This window comes from Callospermophilus lateralis, unplaced genomic scaffold, assembly GCF_048772815.1.
Source record: "Callospermophilus lateralis isolate mCalLat2 unplaced genomic scaffold, mCalLat2.hap1 Scaffold_65, whole genome shotgun sequence".
NCBI lineage: Eukaryota > Metazoa > Chordata > Mammalia > Rodentia > Sciuridae > Callospermophilus > Callospermophilus lateralis.
This window is the reverse complement of record NW_027514826.1, coordinates 679,074-685,353: the sequence shown is the minus strand read 5'-3', so window position 1 is coordinate 685,353 and position 6,280 is coordinate 679,074.

The following is a 6,280-nucleotide window of genomic DNA, read 5'->3' as shown; positions in this document are numbered from 1 at the left end:
CCCTGAAAGCAATCCCGTGGGATGATGATGTGATTAAGGAATAAATTATACCATTTTACAGAAATAACTATAATTAGTACAAATGGCTTATTTTAATCTGTAGTTTTGCACCAAAGGAACAGATCGGTGCTGAAATTAAATGGAGGAACTTTTATCAATTGCAGAAATAAAGTCAGATCCATGGGTTAATTAGTGCTAATTAAAAGAAAAATATGACCACAAAGAAAAAGATTTATTTAAAGAACATAATCCACAGCACTAATACTGGTACACTTTTAAATTCCGATGTTACCACTTATCAAATATATAGTATACTGGAAAATATTTACATTGTTTGATAGACCATTTGTAAAACTGCATACTCATTCAGAAAGTATACTTAAAACACAAAAATATTTAATGATGTTGTAAATGTTAAGTTACCTTTGCATATGTTAAACTGAAATATTTTTATGTAAATATTTTTTAACTATTAAATGTACTAAATTGTTTTTGAGCTTTTTGAGACACATAAATGAATAACACATAAACACTGAGGAGTTATTAAATGAGTCCATGTTGAATTTCATTAAACTGAGATTTTAAAACCCAGAAAATTAAAACTATATATAACGTACCATCTGGTTGTTGTAAATTCAGGGTATGTTGTAAACAGTATAACCAGAATTTAGATAATATATATGAAAAATTATTCATTAACAAAAGGGTTTTTGTTGGCTGTTCTCATCCATTTTTGGTTCTTAACAGGGAAATTATGATAAGGTTAGGTTTAAAGGCTTTTCTAAATAAGCCATATACTTGATCAAAGTTAGAAATTGGTGGCAGAGCTCCATTGTGGCAAATTATATACTCCAGATTTTTTTTTTTTTTTTTGCATAGAAAAATATAGTGGGCTATTCCCTAAGGAAAACATGTTTGTTCTTTTTACCACTTCACTATGAAGATCAAGTTTTGTCCACTTGGCCATGTAAAGGCTTCCTTGTCCCCTTCATGAGATCTCCTATCCAGTCTATATTCATTTCTCTCCACATACCCCATGAACTTCAACAACTCTCACATACTTGCTCACACCAAATAGGAATCTCTTAGCCTGAGAATCTCCTCTCAGCTCTTTCCATGCCTCTTTAGGAACTGTAACCTTTGCAGTTTCTAGATTTTCCATCTGTATATGTGAATGCTCATAAGCAGAAACTTATTTGTTTCTCCAGATCTGAATGGCATAGATTTAACTCCTGTGCAAGATACTCCTGTGGCTTCAAGAAGATAAGATACATACGTTCATTTTAATGTGGACATTGAGCTCCAGAAGCATATTGAAAAATTAACCAAAGGTTTGTAATTATCAGTTACTGACTTCTTAAGGACTTCTTAAGGACAGTACTTATCTGGGTTTGTGTTGATAGTGTACTTAAAACAAGATCTTATTTCACATAGTTATGAATATTGACTTAAAGTCAAATCAACAATTTTTTTTAAATATGAGAATTAGCAGTTGCATTATCTAGTTGTGTAATAATGTGGTTAAATATTATTTGACAGGGAAGTATTTCTCATAATACAGAGTTAAGGAAGCAGGTTCTCTAATAATTACCTTAAGTCCTTTTAGGAACCTAATGATTACTTTCTAACAGTTAAGGAATTATTTTTTTTCTTTCAATAAGATGCATTGGGTAAAAAGATACTATAACTGGCAGTTAGTTTGTAAGAATATGGAAAGGACAATCTGGGCATGGTGGTTTCAGGAGGGAGAGAAATAAAATATCAAAGGAACTCTTTTAAATTTCTATTGTAATATAGGTGCTTATTGAAACCATTTCTATAGGTACTGCTGATACTTAAGTAACTTCTGTTTTTCTTGTGGTATTTAATATTTTATATTCTTTGGTAGTTAATGATTCTACCTGTGTACATAACTTACATTCTTGCTATACAATTTTGTTGTACTTTGTAGAATTAAATGATATGGAGAAATGTCACTCAGACATGGTAGAAGAGCTTGGAGTGACAGCCACAGTGAGTTATCAACAGTTGTGTCATCAGACTGTTTGACACATGTTACTTTGTAAAATCATAGGCTTCTGGTGACACATAAGAAATGTGTGGTCTCTGGCTTATGTGGTTTGTTTTAATTCCTTAGGTGCAGCTATCTTCTTTGAATTCAAACACTACAAGCCTAAAAAAAGGTTTACCAGCACCAAGTGTTTTGCTTTCATGGAGATGGATGCGATTAAACCTGGGCCAATTGTAATAGAACTGTAAGTGACATACATATAGGATTCATACTGTACTAATGGTTACTAGTTCATGTTTCTTCTTAGTCCCTCTTATCTAGAATGTAACATTGGAGTAAATCAATCATCAAAGTATTTTAAACAATCATCTTTCTATTGTGGTTACAAATACAAGAAACCCACTGACTTTAAAAGAAAGAAATTGCAGTTATTGAGCAAGAAACCACTTTATCTTCAGCTACATCAAACTTTGCACAAGGAATGATTCTGACATGAGTAATGTGGAATTTCTGTGAATTTTACCACTCAGTAGAAACCACCATAGTTCTGGGTAGCATATTCATCCTTCAGGAGGCAGGAAGTGAGCCGTACCTATAGGCCAGTGAGTCCATTGCAAAGCTGTACCACAGAACTAAAGTCCAGCACCTCATTGTTATGACTCCTTTGGATACAAGGTTTATTGTAGATTTTGAAACATGTTTTTACTTTTCTATTAATTGTGCAATTAATAGTCTTTTTCCTAATTTACCACTGTTCCTACCCTGCTTCCTGGAACAATACTGCTGTAGTAGGTATGCTCATCTTCAAACTTTAAAATACAGCAATAAGAATGTGCTAGAGTTTACACATTTGCTCACTTTTGCTCCAATATGGTCTTTTGATTTGAATTAACTTCAAACTTTTGAATTGAATTGGGTAGGATAGTACCAGATTGCTTTGAAAGGAAATTGGATCAGTTATGGTCTATCTCATAGGCTGTTCCTTAGAGCTGGCCTAAATTCACCCTTATCTGATAGTTCTACTTAGAAATAGTGTGCCTTGACCAGATCAATATCTTATAGGGGAGTGCCCCCCAGATTGTAGCTGTGATTTTTTTCCAGATGACCAGATTGTTTTTCTGAAAGTAAGCATATTTTTAGTCATGTTGATTAGTTGTTCTACATCACATTGCTATTGTTTCTAGGGTTAACATTAATGATTCTAGGGTTAACATTAAAACCATCTCTCTCAGAATAATTACGAATTTTTGGGTGGGTTTAAATCATGTCATCTAAATATAATTGAGTCAGATGCTAATGAGATACTGCAGGAACAACTGCTGTTTTTCTGACAACTGATTGTGAAACCTTAAAACCTGCATACCTTGTCTTTATAAAGTGATGAGTATGCAAAATCTGGAAAGATATTCTATTTTTTTTAAATATAGGTAGATACAACTGCCATTTATTTCCTATTTAGATATATTGACATTCATATGAAAATATGCAGGTCATTAGCCTATTGTAATTTCACCATTTACATTACTTTTAACTTAATGATGAGACATAAATAAATCTTTCATAGTACACAAGGTGGATATTTGATACACAGAACAAAGTTTTGTGAGGAGCTTTTTTGTGGGTTACATGTAGAACCCATGTATTTTAATATTCACTATTTTAAATGAACAATGCATGAAGGGAATGCAATACTTGGCCTATTTTTAAACTAGTGTAAACCCTAATAATACCATCTGTTTGCTTTTTAAAACGAATAACAGTTATTTTAGCCCTTGCACTTCAAGACATCTAGTCTTTAATTTTTCAGTTGTCTGTTAGGTCAATTTTGTTTACTAGATGAATGTTAATAAAACTATATGAGGCTGAAAGAATTCTCAACCAAATTTAGTCTTTTCTTTCATCTGGATTGGGTTAATTTCACAAGTGCAAAAATAGTTCAGTTTACAGTAGTTCTAGGAAATGAAGAATTTGCCTTAATAAAATGTTCACTCAACTGAAACTCTGAGTAGTCAAAATTTCCAGACTGTAAACTTCTCAAGAGAAGGGCCTCATCTTCTCCATGTCATGCTTTCCAAGGTGCTTGGCAGCAATCTGTACCCTGTGGAATACTCAGTACCTTTTTGTTTGATGTTACTGATGTTGAAGTTGCTCCCTTAAAATCTACTATTAAAATGTAGCAAAACTGATACATTGTTCTTTCTGTTTTTTCATAGACTATAAAACATGTATATCAAAGTGATAATTTAAAAAAAAACAAATTTTTTTTTGGTTGTAGATGGACACAGTACCTTTATATTTATATGTGGTGCTGAGGATCAAACCCAGTGCCTCACAGGCAACCCCAGCCCCTCAAAGTGATAATTTATATGAAGAAACATTTAGCATCCTTCACATAACCTCTATTTATTTATGTGATGCTGAGGATTAAACCCAGGACCTTGCCTGTGCTAGGCAAGTACTCTATCACTGAGCCACAACCCCAGCTGCCACCAAAGAATGGGGTTATATGAAAAAAAAGAGGATGCTTTGTATGAATGTCTTTCATCAGCATTAAACAAACTTAAATTGAACATTGTCATTAGCTTAGCTTTAATTCAGACCTGAATGACCAAACCTCCCCTGCCAAAAAAGGTGGTTTTATCTTGAAGCAATTAACACAAAACAATCTGTATCTCACAAATTAGTTGTTTAAATTTACTTTCTAGTGTGGGAGGGGATGAGTCACTGGACAATAATTACAACTATAGCAGTAATACTTTCAGGTTGAAACACTACTGCTTCACAAATGAAATGATTTTAGTAACTAAACTCAAACACAATTTGCTGGAGAGGACTTCTAAAACTTTTGAGATACAAAAGTATAATTGAATCAAGGGACAGGATTCTCTCACAACCGGTATATGGGCAGCTACCTTGGGCTTTGCTATAGAAGTGGTACAATCAGATGGATGTAAGGAGAGGCAACTATGGGTGGGTTCAGAACTGCTCAGATAAACTACGTAGAACGCGTTATAGCTTACTAATAGAATAAATACAAAAAAGGCTTTAGAGGAAAAACTACTGTTGCTGTGAATAAAAAAAAATCTGCCTTTCCTTGAAAATCTATCTTCCTAGCTGACATCACCTTTATTTAAATGCTATTTTAAAATTAGAAGTTATAGTAACTTCAGCATTGCCTTGTGTCCTGTAGAGGTTGAAAGATACATTCAAATTGGTGTTTGTGACTTAAATTTTATTTTACATGGCTAAAAATGGCATAAGGTATTATATGGTTTTCCTCTTACACACAGCTGCTGCTTCTGATATTAAATGGAGGCTATGTAGATTGAATTCTTCCTAACGGACTCAAATTCTTTTTGATTCTGAGTCATCTTCAGTAGTTTAGAGATTTTGTTTCACAGAGATTTTGTTTCACACTGAAGCTTTTGCCCCTATTTTGAGAATACTTAGGGGACATAAAAAGAACAATGATATGTTCTAGGTTCCAACAATCCTATTACTTTCTAGAACTTTAAAGAATGGAAGAATATGGTCTAGCAGTAAACAAAAGTACCAGGCTTTTATAATTTTATTTAAATCTTAAACCTCTTAAAATGTACTGTTAAAATTGCTGTAATTAAAATTACAGCTCTGGAGAGCTAGTTCTTAGGAACATTGTTTTAAAGACAGTAGTTACAGATTCAGGATTTGCTTTAATTGATTTTTAAATAAAATATATTTGAGTATCTGTTAAAAAAAAAGAATTTAATTCAGCCCATAGTTGCTGATTAAAGACATTATAAGCTTTAGAGTTTCATTCATTCTTTCTCAGAGGATTATACTTTTCTAATTTTTTTTATCATATTCCTTGAAAATCAGTGGCAAGGTATGGGAAAGAGAAGAGTGTGTGTGTACATTTTTTTTAAAGAAATTTCCTTATTATTTTTTTTAAATTAATTTTTATTGTTGGTTCATTTCCTTACTTTTTATAGACACAACATACCACCCTATATTTTACTGTTATAATGCAATAATGGCAAAAGCAGTAGAACTTCAGATCAAACAACTCTTGCTACTAATGTAAACTCATTTTCAGAAAACCATTCTCACATGAACAGTGGTTAGAATAAAGTACATGAATGTGCTACAAAAATAGAGCCACAAGACTTCTCACAAGTAAAAGAAATTCCTCTGTATAAGTCCACAGTTGACCAAGGTCCAGCCTCCTTAACAGTGAGCAACAGGAAATATGCTGCCAAGTCACCATCTTCAGTTCTGAGAGTGAGTTTA